General features: G+C 32.8%; 1 long non-coding RNA gene across 1 annotated transcript; it reads left to right on the top strand.

Annotated features, from left to right (window-relative positions):
• Positions 1-18,098: 18,098 nt before the first annotated feature.
• LOC143272139 (uncharacterized) lies at positions 18,099-19,397 on the top strand. The gene is made up of 2 exons (XR_013049575.1): positions 18,099-18,188; positions 18,789-19,397. It is a non-coding gene; the product is annotated as an uncharacterized LOC143272139 (long non-coding RNA).
• The last annotated feature ends 2,133 nt before the right edge of the window (positions 19,398-21,530 follow it).

Below are 21,530 nucleotides of genomic sequence, written 5' to 3'. Positions count from 1 at the left end.
CACAAAATCTGACTAGTGTAACCTGTATATTGCTTGTCAAGAAATATTCTAGAGCATTGGTAGCCCCTGTGTTCCACATCCCTGAAGAAAACTGACTCTTCTTCTCCCAGCAGCCATCATTTAGTAATAGACTCTCAGCAAAGAGTGTAGCTTCCCGAGCTCCTCCCACCTCTGTACCAGGGTTTTGACTGTCTTGATGCAGTGAAGGCCTTGTTCATGCAGTCACTGTCTCTGTGAGTTCATACATACAACATCACTGTCACCTCTGGTAAATACTGTTTTGTAATAGGTACCCATTACTTTTGGCTCTTATAGTCCTTTGCACCCCTCCTCCAAAATGACACCAGCTGACCAATACTCACCATCTACAGTAGTTTGAATAAGAATGGCTTCCATAGGCTCTTATATTTGAATGAAACTATTTGAAAAGATTAGAAGAATTAGTATGGTCTTGTTGGAAGAAGTGTGTCAGTGGGGATGGGCTTTGTGGTTTCAAAAACTTATGCTAAACCCAGTCTCTGTCTCTGTCACTGTCTCTGTCTCACTGCCTACAGATCAGGATATATATATACTACTCCAACACCTGTCGGCATACCACTATGCTCCCTGTCATAATGATAAATGGCCTAAGCCTCCAAAACTGTACGTAAGGCCTCCAAAATGCTTCCTTTTATAATAGTTGCCTTTGTCATGGTGTCTTTTCATAGTAATAGAACAGCAGTGGCTTCTGTAAAATGTAGAGTCTTTGGTGAGGTTGATGGATATACCATTTTGTGACTATAAAGACAAAGAATAGGGCATGTTTCTACTGTGTCCATTTAACAGAATAATAGGATCAAGTTCTCTCCGAGGGCCTAAGTAGTAGTGAAATTGCTGGATAATAACATAAATTAGCAAAAATGTCAATAAACTTTGTATTTTATTAAAATTTTCTGAAATATGACATTTCTAAGAAATTTAATTGTGGTGGTATTCTAGTTGTACTGAAATGTGATTTTGATTGTATGTTAATAAATAAAGTTGCCCGGGGGTCAGAGCTATTAGAGCCATAGGCAGAGTGTGGTGGTGGTGGTACATGCCTTTAATCCCAGCACTTGGTAGAAGAGCTAGGTAGATCTCTGTGTGTTCAGGGATACAGCCAGCATTGGAGACATATGCCTTTAAGACCTGGGGGGCTGTACATACAGACAGTGACGAGGCAGTCACATGTTTGGGTTTACAACCAATGAGAAGGCAGAACAAAAGACTATGAAAAGACTTACATACAGGAAATAGGTCTCTTTTGGGAAGCTAGGAACACGCAGGAGGAAGGGTAAGATTTTAGCTCTGAGCTCTGACCTCTCGGCTTTCTCTTTTACATTGGTTCTGTGTTTCTTATTTAATAAGACGGTTGGTTACATCTACATGTAATTCTTATGAAAATATAATAGATTGAAATGTGAATTTATACTATCCACACAGCATAAGCCTTTTAAGATAAAACATTAAAGTTTGAAACATTCATGAGTAGTATATTAGAAACAAATTTTCAAGTTTGTGGTCTTTTTCCAAAGAGATATTCAGAATTTCTAAAGGGAATCACAGGTGGGAATCATGATTAGTACTGTAAACCCAGTCAAAAATCCATGGCGAGGGAAATCAAGGTCCCTAGCTGGAAACTTACTATTAGTGTTTATCTAAATTAACACAACAATAGGCTACTTAAAAAAACTTTCATTTCTTCCCTCAACCATAGCCAAAGAAGCTTTGATTTGTAGGAAACAAAATGGAATGCAGAGACTCAAGGCTGCTCAAGGTGCTGAGACATGTTTGTATAAAGCTCAGCCTGGAACGGGAAATTTGTACCATCACGTCTAAGGATCAGGGAATGTCAGTGGAAGCAAGAATAATATGACATTTAGAAAAGATGAAGAAGAGATGGGAACTGTTACCTTCTCAGCATGATGCAGTTATTTTAGTCATATTTGCACAGATGTGTAATAAAGATTAATTAGGATAGAAAGTAAATTAGATACATTTTGGACTTACCAAAATAGGATAGATAGCGAAATTATTTTCTCTGATTTGTCAAATACAAATAGACTAGACATTGTTTAAGTATTTATTACCTGTATATATTGTATATAGTTATTGTACTTTTGTATATTGTTTTTCTTTTGTTAGTTATAATCTTATTCTTTTTTTCTTTTTATTAAAATAAAAAAGGGGAAATATGGTGGTATTTTATTTGTACTGAAATGTGATTTTAATTGTATGTTAATAAATAAAGTTGCCTGGGGGTCAGAGCTACTAGAGCCATAGCAAGAGCGTGGTGGTGGCGGTATATGCTTATAATCCCAGCACTTGGTAGGCAGAGCTAGATAAGTCTTTGTGTGTTCAGGGATACAGCCAGCATTAGAGACACATGCCTTTAAGACCTGGAGGGCTGTACTTACAGGCAGTGATGAGGCAGTCACGTGTTTGGGTTTACAACCAATGAGAAGGCAGAACAGAAAGACTATATAAAGACAAACACACAGGAAGTAGGTCTTTTTTGGAGAGGTCTCTTGGCTTAAGAGGCTAGCAGCAAGCGATAAGGCTATTAGCTCTGATCTCTTGGCTTTCTTCTTTGCATTGGTTCTGTGTTTCTTATTTAATAAGATGGTTGGTTACATCTACACAGATGCTCTGTTGGCCTACACTGAGAAAGGACAAGATTGAGCCTTTGGGAGGGGTGCAAAAGGCCTTTTCACTCCATGAAGAGCAAGTAGATGCTGATAGTTTATAGGTGTTAGTAAGTTATTATCTCAAGTTCTGAACTTACTGTTGAGACCACTGGGCTCCAATGAACAGTTCTAAACCTATGGTCACGCAGATGACCCAAGTTAAACTCAGAAGACACAAAAGTAAACAAAAAGACCCAAATGAGGAGAAGAAACTTGTAGGAAAGAGGGGGAATTGAAAGGGATAGGAAGGAGATAAAAAGGGTGTATGTTGAGAGTAATCAGAAAGCATTATAATGTATGAAATTACCAAAGAAAAAGTATAAATAATAAAATGGAATTGAACTTTGATATTAATAAAAATATAAAGAGTACAACTGATGTATTAAATGGTCCAGAATCATGTAAATGAATTAGAAGAATAAAAGTGATAGGTAACACAATAAATGATGTTGATAAGAACTATAACATAACAATAATATAAATAATAGGTATTGCTTAATTCGGATTATTGCTCTCAAACATAAAGAAGAAAATGAAATTGAAGAGTCATAGAGAAAAAAACAGGCTTCATCAAAGATTAGAAGTTTTCCTCTAGATCAGATTAGATACAAGTGTGCATTTGAAACAAGCATTAAAGGTATGAAAAAAACTGAAAAACTATACTTCCATGTGCAATTAAACACTATTTGATGGAAAGAGCAAACTAAAGCCTGAGATGTAGCCTGGTGTTACAGTGCTCATCTGACACGTACTAATGTCTGGGTTCCACCTTCATTATGAGGAAAAGAACATAGCAAAAGTAGAGAAAATAAAAATACCTGAAGGAATCAGAGATTGAGTGTACTGTTCAGAGGTCAAGGCAAATTAATACTGAAGTAAGTATACATGGGGGAAGAAAGTTTCAGTTCATATGTGGTTTGTCATATAAGGAACAAAATGATGTAAATGATGATAAGTATGCAATTGCATCTAGATAAATTTGTAACTTTATGACAACAGTAATTACAGTCAATTTAAATAATAGTTATAAATAATAGAGAAAATAAAATATAATATAAGGAAAATAATGGTAATTATATATGACTATATGATACTTGCATAAGTTGAACTACATATTGAGTGAATTAAATTGATACATGTACATTTAAAAGAAACTCTCAAAAATATGCTTTTATTTTCTAAATGACTAGAAGAAAAACAAGTGAACAAAGGAACTTACGTTCAAATAACAGAAATAAGAAAAATAAAATTCATCAAGAGCTTGCTAATATAAAGAAACAAATGTTTATGAGATATTGAAATATGAAGAACTTTGTTTTGTTAAAAGACATTTTACATTTGATAAATAATTAAGCATCAGTTTGATCCAGTGTATGTATAATTTTTATACTGAAAACAGTGCTAAGCCTCCTTAATAATCATCACATTCAAGCAATTATGAAAATTCTTTAATCAGTACAAGGTCAGTATAATTCATGTAGGCCCAATAGGCCAATTTCTTCTTTTCCTCTTCCCTCACCTGATTCGGGTTTTATGAAAAGTAATTTATTACAGAGTAAAATCTCATTGGTTCCCTACCCAGCCCTGTGTGTGTGGTGTGTGTGGTGTGATGTGGTGTTTGTGTGTCTGTGTGTGTGTGTGTTAGTGTGTACATCTCTCTGTCTCTGTCTCTCTCTGTCTCTGTCTCTCCGTCTCTCTGTCTCTGTCTGTCTCTCTCAGTATGCTTATATAAATTTTGTGGGATGATTTTTGTTTCTTCTAACGTTCTCATTTTTAATCTCAACCTCCAGTCATTTTATCAGAAAGTAGGGACTATATAAGGAATTAAGTAAAACTACAGAAGCCTTATGAGTTACCTACTGTTCTAAAACTCCCATCTCAAGCTAGAAATGTGTCAAAGGAAACTTCTCCATGCAAATTGTCTTGATGCCCCTAGTTCTGAAACTCTTAGAAATACCATCCAATCTTTAGTCATCTGTTCTCCCAAATGTCTAAGAAAATATAAATATTTTGTGATAATTTCATCATTTTTTAAATATTAAAAATTGTGTGGGGTAGATGAAAATAATTTTCATTAACTGTCAGCATAAATAGTTTAAATTGATGCAGTCTTGAATAAAATGGAATAAAATTTTGTAAGGAATGTATTTCAGCATTTATATTATGGTTAAAAGAAAAATTGGTATGAATGTGTTCTTCTTAAATTCACACATATTATTACTTAAATAAGATATGACATATGTCACATAAACTATTCTAATTAATTTCTAGAATATTAAGTAAAATCATTTATTTTTATAATACCTTTAAGTTTTATAAAAATGCATTTTGGTTGATTAGTCAATATGTGCAATGTGTACACTTTAATGTAATATACTTACAGTCATTATGATATTGGCAGCCATTTAAAGTGATAACGAATATGAAATAGCATAAAAACCTTTGTTGGTATTGAATGTGTGTAAATTAGGCCAGTCATTGGTTGAGTTATAATGGAAAACTTAGTATATTTCATTTGATTTTTCCAACCATTACCTTTGAAACAAATATCAGTAGAGTACAGATGTGGATCAAAGCCAGACATCACCCTGGTACCATGTTCTATTCCTGTACTTTTGTTTTGGCTTCAGCAAAAATATGAGCTTTCAATCACAGGGAGAGATTTTCAGACAGTAAGTTCATTTCTCAATCCATGAGTCCATTTATATGTTGGAATAGTACTTAGTGTTGAGTATTTTTACTCACTTAGTGACATTATTATTTATATTCAGACATTTTACACTTCAGAGTGCATGGCATGTCTGAGAGTAATAGAGGTCCAGCTTTGAGGGGATTCTAATTCATCATCCCTTAATTGCCTGCTTGGAGCAAAGTCAAACCGATTCCCTTCTGGTCTGACCAAAGCAGTGTTCCTTTTGGCCTTGAACACCTGACTCTCACTTCTCTTTATAACAAAAATCATGTCACTTTGAGAAACATTTAATGTAGTAAAGATAAGAAAGTGATTATTTTTAATGATTTTTATTAATGTTGTCATCACCATTTTTGTAGGGTGTTATACTGTATGATCTCAGAATAGCCACACATATTCTTGGAGCTAGCATGAATAACTCAAATTAGAGTGGACATAGCCCAGATAAAAATTAAAGCTATTAAAAACAGAGTATAGTACTACGAAAATTCTTCCCATAAAAATAACTTATTTTCCAAGTCAGTTTCAAATCCAAAAATTATTTCTTTGTACTTTGTATTCATTTGGTGGGAGGGTCATTGTTAATTTTAGAAGAATTAGTTTCTAATACCAAATTCAAGTTTTGTATATTAAGGGATAAAATAAACAAATTTCAAATTCAATCTTATTATACATTATGAATAATTAGGAAATCATTAAATTGATTCTCATATATTACTGATGTTCATCCTTTCCTCTCTCAGGTCCCCTCCCAATTATTATGTGTGTAGGTTTATAATATTAGAGATTCATCACATGAGCTTACACATTCCTCACTCTGAACCCCTAAAATGTATCGATTTAAACACATTAATAATAAGCTGAGTCACCAGCAGTGATAACACACATACAACCATATTGGCCTCATTGAATATGACTCATGAAAGAGCATATCACTTAAGATTAGAGATATGCATTAGCTTAGGTTGTAAAAGGTGATTACATGGAAAATCCAGGGCAAGTAAGGTTGGTTGTTACATTACTCTTTTAAAGGCATGCCCAAAAACAGACTGAGTACCCTGTAAGATAGTAGTCATGATTCTTAAGGCCCTCTGGCTGTAAGGCTCATCAAAGTTCCATTCTCTTAGGTTGCAAAAGTATTTTTATTATAATGCTTTGCCATAATCATGTGTCTGTTTTATAGAATGATATAGAATTATATGAATATAATGTGGCTTTACTAATAATGTTCCACAGCTGAGGAACCCCATACATGTTGTATGTTACTTAGGTGAACACTTCTATAATGATCAGAACCTTTCATTCCTGTTTTCCCAAAATTATTTCACAAATATAACATGACAATCTTGTATCTTGTTTATGATCTTTTTCTCATTTTTTTAGCCTTTTTGGTCACATTTAAGTTTATTCAGATTGCATTATTTTGTCTCCCAGACATAGATTTCTTCATGAGCAATAAATACCACATGCACAAGTCAATCATTTTTTTAATGATTGACTATTATACTTTTCTAATATGACACTGGAAATGTCCTTTGTATCATGTGCCTTAGTGACTGAAAATCTATATAGACTTGGCTCTTAGTGTGAGGCTTAGTTCATTATTTCCAGTACACTGTTTTATGATGTCAGATGTTCATTTTGCAATGTGATTTAAAATATAGACCTACAAAGGCTAGACAAACCATGCTATAACAACAGATTGACCATTTGCATGGATCTCATCCACTGCATACACTAAGTTCTGCAAAGTAATTCTCAAAGTAATAACTCACTCTTGGTTGTTCATATTTTATGACTAGTTTATGCTGTGTCTTGTCATAAGTTCTGGAGGTTAACCAATAATATTGGCAATACCTTGTAATATTTGTTGGTTGTTGAAATCTAACAGGCTAATGACTCCAAAAAAAGTAACCCATTACTGACAGTATATTTTGACTTAAATTATTTCTATTTATGTTTTGTAACAGGATATCACTACATAGCCATGGTTGATATGGAAATTACTATGTGGACTAGACTGGCTTCAAACTCACAGATATCCACCTGCTTCTGCCTCTAAGTGCTGCAGCTACTTATCTATCTATCTATCTATCTATCTATCTATCTATCTATCTATCTATCTATCTATCTATTATTTTTGTTTAGCCTTGTATTCTATTTAGGGCACTGTTGTCTTCTTGTAGAATAACTCCATTTTTATTCCTTTTATGCACATGTGTAGATATATTTTAGAAAACTTCTATAGTAGTAAGTTTCAATATAGCTTTTCCTAATGACTTCTGAGTAAGTAAGTTCATATTTAAAATATTCTTGGAAAATTTGCTAATAAATGTTTTGCTAGTCCAAATAATTCTGATGATACACATCATGAGTTTATTTTCAATGTTCAAAGAAATTATTCTTAATAATAGACTCTCTATATAATCTTTGCATTACTCTTATGCCTGAGGAGCAAATAGGAAATAACAGTGAATCCATAAAGTTGGCTCCATAATATGTGAATAAAGTAAAATACAATAATTATTCTGTAAGCACTACAGTAATACAGTAGTTTTCAATTATTTTAAGACACTGTCGCTACAATATAAAATGATATTTCTAACTCATGATTAATATATAGTATATTTTATTTCAATTTCTAATACTTTTATTTCTATTTTTTATGTTCTAGATGCTGTCCTCTCTCATAGATGAGGCTACAGCCCTTAGAGATACCTAGATTATGAAAATATCAGTGATTGGACTTTCAAAGTATCTTATTATTTTCTATTTATTACCAACACTGCTGATGGTTCAACTCTTTGTAATAGATACCATCTTCACATAACTCATCAATCCCTCATCATAAGAATGAAGATGCATCATGAACATTTCAGTGGTTATAGTGACCAGAGGACATCTTTCTCCAGTAAAATGGTGAGGCAATACCTTTTACTCTACTCTTCAGAAAATGTGACCTTTTGATCCTAAGTAATTGTGCTCTATTACACATTTCCAAGTTATAATAATCCTTATTTAGAAATATAAGTCTTTACACCAAACCCTAAAATGGATCATAGAAATGAATTTAGGCACTTCTCATTTCTGTAACTATTTGACAATGACTAGAGAAGTATAAAACCTCTGATTCATGCACTACTGTTAGTCAACAAAGGAAAATTCCTCATAAAATTCCTGATACTTATATTTAGATTTTAATTCACTTTTTCTCCATTTTAGCATAATATCTTAGTGACATTTGTTTTGCTAACAAAAAGACTAAAACATTTGAGCATCAGTTAGAACAAAAGTATTCTCACGTTAAAAGAAAATATAACTTTCTATAAAGGGCGTCAGGGGATGATGCAAGCATAGCTAATGTGGGAAGGAAAACAGACAAAAACAAAGGACATAATCAAGGCAAGAACTTAAGGCAATAGTCTGATGAATAGTGGCTTAACCCAAAATAATAGTGCTTCGGATCTTAGTCTACCATTTTCATGGTAGTTTTTGTTGTTGTTGTTGTTTATCTTTCATATTTTCTGCTTTAAAAATATCTCTTATCTATTGTTTTAAAATTCCACGCAAGTTTTCATTTCATGTTTATTAAATCCACCTCCAGTCTCTCAGTTCTACTCCAAACATACCACACATACCACATTGTATACACCTATATACACATACTACATGCACACATGTGTATGTGTTCTATGTGTATATCTATAGGCATGTTTACATGTGTGTATGTATATGTGTATATGCTTGTGGAATCTAGCTATCAGCTTGCTCTTTAAATCCTTGATTTTGCCTACCTGGGGAGAGTACATAAGCAGGATACAATATACATTGGTTTGACACATGTGCTGGGATCCAAACTCCCATCCTCAAATGCTAACTAGATAAGAGCTTTCTCTTAATATATGTCCTATCCTTCCTCCTATTACACTATTCAGTGTGTGCTGAATGACAATATGCTACTGTCTCTCTGGCTTTCTAAAAATATTGTTTAAAAAAAACAACAATACAATTAGGAATTTTGTCATTCCTTTCTTCTTTTTTAAGTATATATATGTACTTTATATAAAGGTAGAATTAATTTTGATTTTGTAGGATTGAAGATATACCTTCAGGGCACACTTTTTTCTGAATGTATTTATTTTATTTTCCCCTGTGGATATTTCCAATTAAAAACAATTCACTAGATAATACAAAAGCAAACAATCCCAACAAGTGTCATATTACTAAGACAGTACATTGATGAAGTTTGCCCAGTTAATAATGCTACAATTGTGTTTCTTTTTATTTGTTTAGTTTTCCAATTAAGATATTCCATAACGCTGAAGGTGAAACTCCAAATTTTTTTCAATTGAGGTGACCAATGTGGAGTGACAAGGAGTCTGGATTACGTCACCCTTTCCTTCCAACTGAAACACATCATCGATAAACTGGTTAGAGCCAATGATTTTCAGACTAGAGACAGTGAACCTCTATAAAATTGAACAGCAGTGACAAATACTGAACTATAGACATTATTTAATAAAAGTACAATTATATAGCTCCTTTAATCTGTCTTGGAGGGGTCTTGAAAAGCAGACATGTCTACCCCATGATTCAAAAGTCACTTAAGAACAGATCAAGATTTGTTTCTTTTAACCTTACTGCTCCCTCTTCCTTGATGCTTCCTGAGACTCAGATTGAGTCTTCCTTCAGGGTATGTTGTTTTCTGCATTTTGACTAGTGTGTCTCTCTAACAGTCTTTGTTACAAAAGAAGTGAAAGCCATACTTAGGTCTAGGTACATTGATAATTATTTAGAATGCACTTAGAAATCTTACAGGCTTAGGAAAAGTAGCATTAGTAGGTTCTCCATACAGTCCATGACCTCACCAGCCATTGGTAATTGGCTCAGTTTACAGTGCTCAACATGATTTCCTTCCAGCTGAATAAGTCTTAGAATTAGACAGATGTGGTTCACCCCATCATGTAAATGCCACTGCTGTACCTTTCCATATCTTGTGCCTTTCTTTCTCTGCTGTTGTTCAGAGGCTTTGCAGCTAGACAACTTTCTTCCCTGACAGCTTGTAGAGCAACTTCTGGAACATGGAAAATTTGTCCTCAGGAAGGAGGCTTCCAGTTCTGTTTCAGCTCAATTCCTCCATGTTTTGTATCTAAAGTATGTGGTGTTTTCAGTCTTCAAGTTCTGTCAGAGGACTGGCACTTTCTTATATTATTTTACCAGTCTCTTGGTCTTCTTTTAACAACTCAAAAAGAGGTTTCTATGCTTGGCACAGGGGGGTTTGTTAGGGAGTCCATGGCTCTTGAAGGAAGCATAACTCCATTTATATATACGACTTTTTCAAACCCGCTTGCTGTTGTGTATGTCTTTCCTCCCTCTCTTTCTCTATTCCTTACCCTCTCCCCAGTACATTTAAAACTCTCCCATCTCCCCTTTTCCTCCTTGTAGCGTTCCTCCTACTAGGCCCTCTCTAGAGATACATCTCACCTAATCGTGAGTTTACTTTCAATATATTTATTTAGAATTTTAAATTATTTTATCACATTGGTATTCAAATAAAAATGCCTATGCAAATTATTTAAACTAAAGTTAATTAATTTTATACATATCATAGATCTATTTTAATTAAAAATGTTTAAATGTGTATGATTGTTTATATGAACTGAAGAATAATATACAATTTATTTTGTAAACAGTTTTTTATAACTATGCATTATCTAATATATTAGTTTGAGGTGAAATTTTTACAAGATGGCTTCTACGTTCTTCTTAATGCTAACTTTACTTTGTTAACAAATCTGCAGTGGTTTACTTTTTACCACATTTTTCATTCTTTCTCTGCCAATGAAACTTTTGTATAAAATCTCATCTAACACTTTTTTTAAATCTCTTTTTTTCTTTATAATGAGAAATCATTGATAACACAGTCCTCTTCTTTGAGCAATTGGCAATGTATTTTCAGTAAAGGCCATGTAATTTAATTTTTGAACATTGAGAAAGGTTGGGTTTTTTTGTTTTAACTTTGTATGTATGTATGTGTCTGCATGTGGGTATGTGCACTAGAGGGCCTCCTGTTTTCTGGGACTGGGGTGACAGTAAGTTATGACCCAATGCTTCAAATGTTGGGATCAAATGAAGGAACTCTGTAAGGACAGAAAACGCTCAGCTATCTCTCAAGCCTCTTGAAATGAATATGTTTCTTTCAACTGTACAAATTTTTAGTTCACTGTCTCCTTTGTTGTATTCTTTTTAATGTTGGTTGTTTGGTGTACAACAGTTTCTTTAATGAAAAATGTGTTTCTCTATGCTTCTTGTTGTTCTGACATTGATATTTGGGCTTTTTATACTATGTTACAGAGTATAAAGATGTACTTTATTTGCCTTTCTTGGAGTTTTTTGCAATTCATTGGCATATATGCTGATCAATTTTTTTAAATTATTTGTTATATTTTGATATGCAATACAGGAATATTGGATTACTTAATATTTTGCCACAAGATTCTATATTCTGTTACTTAATTTTTCCCCTTTGTATTCCTTCTGTGTTCAAAGTGAGTAAGTCATTATAAAAATTATTTTCTGCTAAATTCAGTCTGTCATTAATTTTCTGAAATCCATTCATTTTTTGTTTTTGATGTATTTTATAGTAGTAGTTTAATTTTCATTTTATTTATTTATTATTTGTAGGGGATTTTAGCATCTTTTATATATATACATATCAAAATATGTAATATATATTAATCATTTAAGTATTTTTATTATTTATTATGCTTTTCATTTCTTTGGATCCTTGAATATTTTGGATTCTATTCTAGAAAAAAATAATTAAAAAGACTATAATGAATAATAGTGGTTACCAGAAAACAATATTTCCCCAATTTCTTAAATATCTATTTTCTCTAATTTCTTAAACATTAGGATTAAATTAATCTGTACTATATCTTACCATATTATGGACTTTACCCTTAGCCATTGCTAGTTAGATTACCATAGTTAAATGAGATAAGGCTAGAATAAATTAATATATATCTGTATATTCAGAATCAATTTATCATATACTTGCCTTCAGTAGATATATCTCTAGGCCTATTATTGTGAATGCTAATAATTATTTTTTCACATAAGAGTACAAATGCTGGATAATATTATATTTTATTTATCAAATCACCTTAAAATCAGACCATGATTTGCATTTTCACAATCATGGATAAGAAACACTCATTTATGAGGATTTTTATTATTTTGAAAGAAGGACATATTCTGTATCCTGGACTAGCTTTAACCAGACATGAATCTCTCTGCATCATCCTCCGGAACACCCCCATGCACATCTAAATTAATCTTTATTTATATAGTATCTTTATTTGTGAGACTAATGATGGGAAATTATGTCTTTGGTAGTTTTATATTTCTTCACTTCTTTGTTGTTTATAATAAAACAACATCTCTCAACTTATCTGAATTATAAATCAATTTGAAAGTAAAGATGTGGGAGATATTGCAATAATTGTTCTGATTGATATAATAGAGGAAGCTTTGTTTTGTTGCTGGAGGGCTTCTCTCCAGGTTCCCCAAGCCCCGCAGTCCCACAATCCACATATAAAATAATCACTCAGATGCTTATATTACTTATAAACTGTATGGCCGTGGCAGGCTTCTTGCTAACTGTTCTTTTATCTTAAATTAACCCATTTTTATAAATCTATACCTTGCCACGTGGCTGGTGGCTTACCAGAGTCTTCACATGCTGCTTGTCCTGGCGGTGGCTGCAGTGTCTCCCCCCTCAGCCTTCCGCTTCCCAGAATTCTCCTCTCTCCTTGTCCCACCTACTTCCTGCCTGGCCACCTATTTCCTGCCTGGTCACTGGCCATCAGTGTTTTATTTATATAGAACGATATCCACAGCATTGTTTACCCCACTTCATCTGCTTTACTTTTTTTCCATCCGTCTTTGTAACCAAATTTGTATGTCTGGAGGGTGAGGAGGAACCATCCTTTCTAGGGTAGGTGCCGAGATGTATCACTGTGCATGTCTGAACACACTGTTTGGAAGACAGAGTTTTTCCTCTAAATTCTTCAACGGTCACTGCTACAGTTTTGAGACAAGAGAAAGTAGGTGTTTGGTGTTCAACAAAAATGTGTAGCAAAGATGAACAAACTGTACCTTGGAGAAAAGCTTCTTTCGTCCTGTTAGCAAAGACAGACCTGTGAAAGATTGGCTGGCTGATTTAGTCAGTTGGGGAATTCATTTGTCCCCATAGAAGTTACATTAGGATTCCATCCCGTTCCTCCCAGTATATCCAGATGCAAGAAATTCAATTTAAGCTTTAAATACAGTAAATGTTCTAGATGCAAGACTGAGTGCTTGGCAAATGTTAAGCTAAGCTGTTTTTTACTTTTGATAAAAAAATAATAAAATAAAATAAAGGAAGTAACTTACATTCTCATTTTTTGAATTTGCTGATTTGTATAAAATTTTGAAAATATCTTTCCTGGCTTCATGCCTTTGTAGGAGATAAAGCCTAAGGGATTTGATTTTTAAAAATCCATTTCTATGAGATTGAAATTTAATTAACCATATTGCTATTTACATCCAACTTGGCTTTTTAAAATGCTTATGCTTTTTATTTGCTGATAATTTTGAATGTTAAAAATGTTTAGTATGGAAAAATTAGAGTATATAACCAAAAAGGGGGAAAACTAAGCAATATCTTGTATTATATAATCAAACAATGATTAGCTCCTTAAAGTGAAGAATATTTGGTATGAAAGTTTCTTGTGACATAAACTCTCAGTGCTGTGGTTGTTCTTTATTGTACATTTTCCCCTGATTATTCTTTTACTTTTACTCTTTTTTATATGAATATTTTTCAATGCTAAAAGTTTTAAGATTACAAGAACTCTGTTTTCCAGGTAGGCTATGTCTGAGTCAGATAGAAATGTAATTTAAAATTGTCCCATGATTCATTGGAATAAATGTGACTTCTCTTTCTCAACACTGAAAAATTCAGGGACCTTTTGAATGTCTTGTGGAGCTTCAAGATAATTGGAACCAAAGGAGGAAAAGGAATGAAAGTCATACAGAGCACAGCCCAGATGAAGAAAGACGATAAGAAAGGAGGTGGACCAGATGACTCAATGAAATGAACTGGTCAAGGTCACCAGATAATGACAAGGTATTGATATTGTTTAATCACACAGGAAAGTTTTGTAAGGAGTGGGGAGTAAACTTCAGAGAGAAGGGAACCTCTTGATAACCCTCCATCTGAAGATCGATGGCATTGGGATGTCTTTGGTGTTACAGCTCATTTTTCCTGTAACAGAGGTTCATAGAAGGACACAAAATGCCTGAACAGATCCCACAGGAGAGACTTTTCCTTTACTGTGTTTATTTTGAGCATATTTTGAAGATGAGATATGTTTTTGTTCAAATGCATACCTGCTTATTTGACTTATATTTTATTTTTCAAAATATTTTCAAGCTTTAATGGGGTACAGTTGATGAATAAATTATATGAAACCAAGGCATATGATGAAATCATTTAATATATGTATACACTGTGAAATTAATGAATCTATTCATCATTTTTTATAGTTTCTATTTTCTGTATATCTTTTTAGGGAAACAATGACCTATACTTTTGGCAAAAATCTTTTAAAGATGTATTTATTTTTATTTTGCATGAATGAATGTTTGTTACTTGTATGTATGTGCATGACCCTGTGAAGTGCCAGAGGATGCCAGAAGATGGCATTGTAACTGTTGGAGCTGAGGTCTTATAGACAGAGTGCTGGGAACAAAACCAGGTACCTTGCAAGAATAAATGCTTTTTAACTCGTGATCTATGCCTCCAGCCATCTCTTGGCAAATTTTAAGTTAACAATATATTGCTAATTTTAGGCATCATGAAGAACTGCAAAATGTTTGTGGTAGTTCAAATTGAATTATCTCTTAAGTGATGTTTTTCAGTTCTGAGGGAGGCCGCAGAGCTAGTTGTTCATATACAAAAGTGAGACCTAATAATAGCACTTGCTGAGGTAAAAAACTTTTGACTCAAGCTAACACATGGAGTTATCATAGGGACCATTGGCTGGGCAGTAACTGAGACAATTTTAAACAGCACTAGACAGTGTAGCCTGGTAATGGATTTTTTTTTAAATGTATGTACAAGGTAACAATGATTCAGTTAACCATCTCTGAGTGTGGTGATGCATCTACTTCATTGCAGCATAACTTATCAAATCCCTATGAAAGAGCCTTCCTGCATTCTGACATAAATAGGTGAATGTAAGAGCTTATAGTCTGCAAACTATGTATTGTCTCTCTCGAATTATATTAGTTGTTCACTTGTTTTGGTGAAAGAAAAATACTATAATTTGGAACTGAAAATAAGATATGTGTCTAATTCTAAAGTAGTTCTTGCTTTGTAAAAAAGATTTTGGAGTTTTTTTATTAATTAGAATTTAGAATTATAAGGATGTGTTTAAATGAAGATGTGATAATACAGGTCATTTTAGGAATAATGAATAGCAACTAGTGTTGCTTAAATTGAATAAGTATTCAGAAGAAAATAAGAGCAGAAACTTTTTAGATTAACTACAAGGTATTGGCTATGCAGAAGTATTATATAATGAAACTATTAACTATAAAATAACAAAAATGTAGACCATCAACTCATGAATTGATATGTGTACAAATGTGTTTATAAAGATAAAATTTAATAGAGGAAATGAGGTGAGTATGTAACAATTAGATTGCTATACATAAAATATATGAAGATATATCTAAAGCAAAGTAAGTCATTTTAGTTACAGAGAGAGTATATGTCTAAAATTTATTTCATCCTCTGATACCAAATCAATGGTTGATGAACTGGACAATATAAAGTCCTAGAGAAACATGAAAAGTGGGGTCTGCTCTGAATATATGAATATATATATATGTATATATATATATATATATAACAAAATTTGATGCTAATAAATGTATCCCAAGTTTTCATAAGAAATATAAATTTGCATTTAGACTAATTGCATTCTGGTAAGAACTAATCTTTGATATAGGACTAATGATTTCTCTTGTGTCACCCATAAAAAAGAGGCTATCCCCACAGGGCATCATCTGCATCCTTTCAGTGGATCTAACACATAGACCTGAGGCAGTTGACATCTAAACTTGTAGATAGCTTTCTTCAGTAATTTGCTGCAAATGTATCTTTAACATGGACAAACACCCATTGTTATTGAGAAACACTCTATCTAGAGGGACTCGAGTTTGTCAGTATATTCTGGGGATAAAATATTATTGCATTGAAATAAAAGTTAATAAAAGTTACATGTACTCCTGCCTTAAATTTCTGTATGAAAAAAGCTCAAACCACAACAGAAAAGTTTAACTTCCTTTTTTTTTCCTTTTTTTTTTAAGTTTTTGGAGATGGGTTTCTCTGTGTAACTTCGCACCTTTCCTGGAACTCACTCTGTAGACAAGGCTGGCCTCAAACTCACAGAGAACCACCTGCCTCTGCCTCCTGAGTGCTGAGATTAAAGGTGTGCACTACCACTGCCCGGCTGAGAAGTTTAACTTCCTAATATACAATATTTCTGCAACACTTTATAATGATAAATTTTGCTATAAAGAGAGGAATGGGGATTTTGGTGGTCCAAATATTTTCTAGCAAAATATTTATTATGCTTGTTTACCATAGATGACTTTAGTGTTAACATGATGGGAAGCATTAGTATTATAAACAAAATATGTATTAACATGTTAATGATGTACATTTCCTCCCAGAATTATTGTAGCTATAAGAAATTGAAAAATCTTTCTTCCTTTTTTCATAATTATTGATTTTGAGTTCATAAATTATATTTATAAACTGTCTTCAAGGATACATGATAAATAATACAGAAGAAGAAGAAGAAAATAGCATCCATCATGTAGAAATAAAATCCATGAAATTTTCTGATGTCAAGTCAATTAATAAACTTAATAAGGAAACCATTTAGACTCTAAATAAATCTGTCAGTTACTACCAAACTTGCAGGGTCATAAGTGGCACTAAAAATGACTACCTAAAAATAATAACATGTTTCTATCTGTGAAATATTTGTCATTCAGTTGATCTATCCGGGCCATCGCCATGTAGCTCTGTTCAGTCTGTGACTGCAGGAGTGTCTTTAATCCAGTTCATTTTCTTTCTTTTCCTTGTTTTTTTCTCCATGAAGAGTAGCCTAGGTATATCTCATAGCCATGATGAAAATTAAGGTAAGTACAAACAAAGGAGTCCTTTCATATTTTAGTTTTACTACCAATGTTCTTATGAAAACATTAAATAAGGACAGAGATTCACAATGAGGGATGAATATGTGAAGATACAGTGATAACAATATAGTCCATCCCCTCCCCCGCAAAAAAAAATGTAGAAAAACATGGACATAATTATTTTCTATAGCCTTTAGGTGAAACTAAGTATGACAAAATTTTGATTTCTTAATTCTAGCTTCTAAAAGGAAACAATAAATATTCATTTTGATTACATATTGTGTAATATTCTGTTTTGACAGACCCAGGAAAGATGTACACAAGTGCAAATCTAAGAAACATTAAAACACAGTCATATAACCAGGTAGTGTGCCAGCACAGAAGGGGGCGGTACTGAGGCCAATAAGCCATTCTGTCATAATTGAACAGATTTCCCTGCTTCATGAAGATTCCAAACAAAACAGAGGATTGGACCCAACACTAAAATGCTTCATTTCTGTGAAATATCAGCTCCTAATCCATAGAAACATTTTGTAAGTTTTTGTTAACATTTTTTGTAACATTTTAAATATCATAGTACTTTTCTAGAAGCATAGAAACTCTTGTCTCTAACTGTATACCACTTTATAAGGCTAGAAGAAAAGTGAATCAGTCAAGCAATCCTAGACTTAAAATAGAGGTTATACACTTACTCACAGAGCTCTAAAATAATTCTGCATATAGTCCATTGATTGGAAACTAACATACTTGGAAAATGAAACCAATTAATGTTATAAGCTTTGCTATAAACTACACGTTTTTTTGTAGGTGGTATGGAAATTTCCAGTTAATATTTCCATTAAGTCCCTTTTAGTACTTATTAAATTCTCACTGGATATCTTATATGGAAATTTAGAAAGAAAACACACACTTCCTACTGTGTGGATTTGAGGTTGTATACTCTTTTGAATATGTAATATATACATATAATTTTTATCATAAAGTTTTCTCTGAATATAATAAAATATTTAAAAATAACAAGTGAAGGTTTTGTTGAAGACTACATACAGAAAAAATGGATATCAATAATTATGAACATTTTTTTAAAATTTGTCACATGAATATTTTGTAAGATAAAACGTCTTTAATTTCAGGTATCCCAATCATACCAGAGTCAAAATACCAAAAATCTTCCAAGAGTGTGAATGAATAATTAAATATATTGAGACAAAATCATACATAAAAACAGCAATAAAAATATTGAGGACAGAATACTGTTTGCTGTTTTTACTTTGGTTATCTTATCATTTTCTCTTTATTAAAATAGCTCTTTTCAGGTACACACCTGAATTCCTTTATAGTAGAACAAGTTGAACATGACTGTGTTGTATATTTGCATATAGAAATGATTTACTGTTCTTTCCCATCATTCATTTCATTACTAAGTTTGTTTACTTAATTTTGTCTATGTTTAAACATGAGCAATTTTGTTCTTATATATTTTCTTTAATATTTAATATAACTTAGTAATCAGAGGTTATATTTTTTCTAAAAACAATCTTATTGTTAATCAAGAAGGCAGAGGCACATCATTTCTTCTATTCTTCTTGTCAGAATTGGATGATACTATGCTTGCAATCTTCAAATGAGATTTTATTCTATTTCTTTTCAAACTGCTAAAACAAATATTGCAGACAACTACATGCAGAAAATAGGAAGAAATAAACCTGTTTCCCTCCCAATTAAAACATTTATATAATAAATTGCTTGTATGTGTTTTATTATAAACATGGTATTTTTATTTAGAAGGCCATTTTAAATAATCATAACCCAAGGTATATACATAGATTTCAAATACTGTTTTTGATATTTCTTTCCATTTTTAATTGTAGTTTCATTATCAGTATGCTGATATTAGAAATCATTTTCTTTAGAATAATAATGGGTACCCAAACACTATAAAACTATGTTTAGTCAAAGAGACTAAAGATGCCACATTACTCACATCACCAAAGTACAATATTGTTCCATGCTCTATGGGATCACCATGTAATTTCCCTTTTTATCTGCATTCTTGTGTGGAATAATGCCCTTCATTTTGTGAAAAAGATGATTATACATCACCTATACTGTGTTTCTGTCTTTGTTGTCTGGGAAGAGATTGGCAGTTCCACATAGAAGGGAGAAACACGTTGTTATATGAAAGCCTGAGGCTAGTAACTTTCGAGTCTACAGATATTCTCTAACATGATAGTGAAAGCATACCTATCAATGCACACAGAAGGTTTCTAGAGCAGAAACTGATGTTTCACTTATCTAGAGTGTGTAGAGCAGATAGGAACATTGAAAGAACAGAAAACAGTGGAATAATAAGACATGGAACAATACAATTAAGCTTCACACATATGAAGCTACTGATTATAACATCTGCAAATTATTAAGAGACAACTAAGACATGTATGTGTAATGTGTGTGAAGTATAGATGATAAAAAGCAACATATGTATAAATTAACTGTTTAATTTCTCTGAAATTTATACAAGCAATAAGTATACAAGCAAAGAGTTGGAGTATAATTTTACTGTTACAATTCAGTTCTTACTTTGAATTCCTTTCCTAATACCCTTACTAAATTGAAACAATTTCCATTTTGCATTCACCCTGTATTGTGTGTGATGGTGGAAATACTTTCATGTTAAGTTTATATCTCTAAGGCCTAGCACAAAGCTGGTTTTGTAATAAGACTCAATAGATGTTTTATGTATTAATGACTGAATCAACAAACCATATTTACAGCTTTCCAAAATTATAATAGCATCATTTATTTCTCCCATTTGTCTTGTTTCTATGTAATTCACCACTTTAGAAAAAAAAAACAATAAGTGATATGGCCATTATGCTATTTTAAGATTGACAGGCAGCCATGCTTAATGTCTATGCCCCATTTCTCTCCTCTTTCAAACAAAGCTAATAATCATACACACTTCATTGGTGGCGTACACAGGGATTAACTGCTTGTGAATCACATCAATCTATGTTTGACATAAAGAATGCACTCAAATCTTAACAATTATTTTATGTACATTTTTGTTTATATGTGATATTCCTTAGATATATTGATTAATTTTTTTTTTTTTTTTTTTTTTTTTTTGGTTTTTCGAGACAGGGTTTCTCTGTGTAGCTTTGCGCCTTTCCTGGAACTCACTCTGTAGCCCAGGCTGGCCTCGAACTCACAGAGATCCGCCTGGCTCTGCCTCCGGAGTGCTGGGATTAAAGGTGTGCGCCACCACCACCCGGCATGATTAATGTATTATTTTAAAGCAGGCTTTTTTTTATGTTTATTTCAATATCTTAATGTTTTCAAATATTATGTCAGTTTCTCTAGAACATAAAACTATTCCACAAACACGTTTCACAATATTTGTAAAATGAATACTCAGAGGATCACAGTGGCACAATCAGTGCTATTACTTTAACATCCATTAATTTTCATGATATAACATAAGGACATTGTGGTGGTTTGAATGAAAATGACACCCACTGGGTTAATAGTTTTGGATGCTTACTCCTCAAAATCTTTTGGGAAGAAATAGGAAATGTGTCCTTGTTGGAGGAAGTGTGTCACTGGGGAAGGGCCTTGAGGTTTCAAAAGTCCACCTAGCCCTGGGCCTAGCTTTTCTACCTGCTGCCTGCAGATAAGGATATAAAAACCTCAGCTACTGTTCTAGCACCGTGCCTGTTTGCTTTCCACATGAAGATCATGAACAAAAGCTTTAAAATTGTAACCAAGGCCCCAGTTAAATGTTTTCTTTTATAAGAGTTACCTTGATCATGAATTCTCTTCACTACAATATGACAGTAACTGCAAAAGACATTTTCTTCTCATTATCTCTAGAA

This window comes from Peromyscus maniculatus, chromosome 3, assembly GCF_049852395.1.
Source record: "Peromyscus maniculatus bairdii isolate BWxNUB_F1_BW_parent chromosome 3, HU_Pman_BW_mat_3.1, whole genome shotgun sequence".
Taxonomy (NCBI): Eukaryota; Metazoa; Chordata; class Mammalia; order Rodentia; family Cricetidae; genus Peromyscus; species Peromyscus maniculatus.
Note: the sequence above shows the minus strand (reverse complement) of the source record. Positions and strands in the feature narration are given on the sequence as shown.